Below are 985 nucleotides of genomic sequence, written 5' to 3' on the forward strand. Positions count from 1 at the left end.
TGAGGAACGTCCCTCCCCTGGCGGGGAAAGTACCCCCGTCCCCGGCAGCCCGGCGGCCGCGGACGGGCGCGGAGAACTGGACGTGTCATGAGCAGGACAGGCAATGGTTTCAGAGCCCCAGGCCAATGGATCATTAGCCGAGGCAGAGCTCGTTCCGTCCCCATCCCCCACCACCTCCACCCACCTTCCCCTCCGCCGCTCCCCCCACCTCGCGAAACTTTTCAACAAGATCCACCTGGACTAATGTGTCCTCAGACAGTTAAAATATCGACGAGACCCTACACCCCGCGAGGGAAGGGGCATGCACGCTTTATTTTCCTTTCTACAGAAAGGAAAGCAAAAAATAGCTTCTCTCTCCGTCTCTCCCTCTCGCCTCCCCCCCCCCCCCCCCCCCCTTGTGTCTTAGCTTTTTGCATCGTTTCGTTTTACCTTCCTCATTTAGCAGAAATGATCTCGGATATTTCACACATTAACGTGTTCCAGATTCTTGGATTCGGGGTCCTTGTACATGACTGGACTCGGGTTTGGTCTCTTACGTTAAGTTTCATACAATACACCCCCACAAAAATAAAAAATAAAAATAATAATACATTTCTGAGGGTGAGCGAGCGAGACGAGGTGGAGGAGGAAAAGAAACCTCGAGTCTGATTTCTGTAATCTCCCAGCGACCCGGATCGCGGCAAATAACAGGGTAACACGAGTGTGGCTCGCGAGGGCTGGGGAGCTCCTTCCAGAGGCATCGACCCCATCCCCGGAGAAAGGATCTGCAAGTTTTCTGTCATCGCGACCATGCAATGCCACAACTTACCTTCAGAAAGGAGACTTTAACCAGCCAAGGCCTTCCTCCTCCCCGCCACCACCACCCCCAGCCTTGCTCTCTCCACCTTAAACTTATTGACACAACATAATCCCACATTCAAGCAAAATCCTGACACAGCCTCCCTCCTCTTCCCCCTCCTCTCTTCCCTCCCGTTCTCTCTCTCTC

The 985-nt window shown here is 53.8% G+C and overlaps 1 protein-coding gene across 4 annotated transcripts in view; it reads right to left on the reverse strand.

The window, feature by feature from the left end:
* The window catches only part of BBX (bobby sox homolog (Drosophila)), a 293,824-nt gene extending 292,918 nt beyond the window's left edge, over positions 1-906 (reverse strand). For all 4 annotated transcript variants that reach the window (XM_014548659.1, XM_014548656.1, XM_014548658.1 and 1 more), the window contains exon 1: positions 809-906. The gene's annotated coding sequence lies outside the window, so the exon portion shown is untranslated. The remainder of the gene's footprint in view (positions 1-808) is intronic.
* Between the last annotated feature and the right edge of the window lie 79 nt (positions 907-985).

The sequence above is a fragment of the Myotis brandtii genome, unplaced genomic scaffold (assembly GCF_000412655.1).
Source record: "Myotis brandtii unplaced genomic scaffold, ASM41265v1 scaffold519, whole genome shotgun sequence".
Classification (NCBI taxonomy): Eukaryota; Metazoa; Chordata; class Mammalia; order Chiroptera; family Vespertilionidae; genus Myotis; species Myotis brandtii.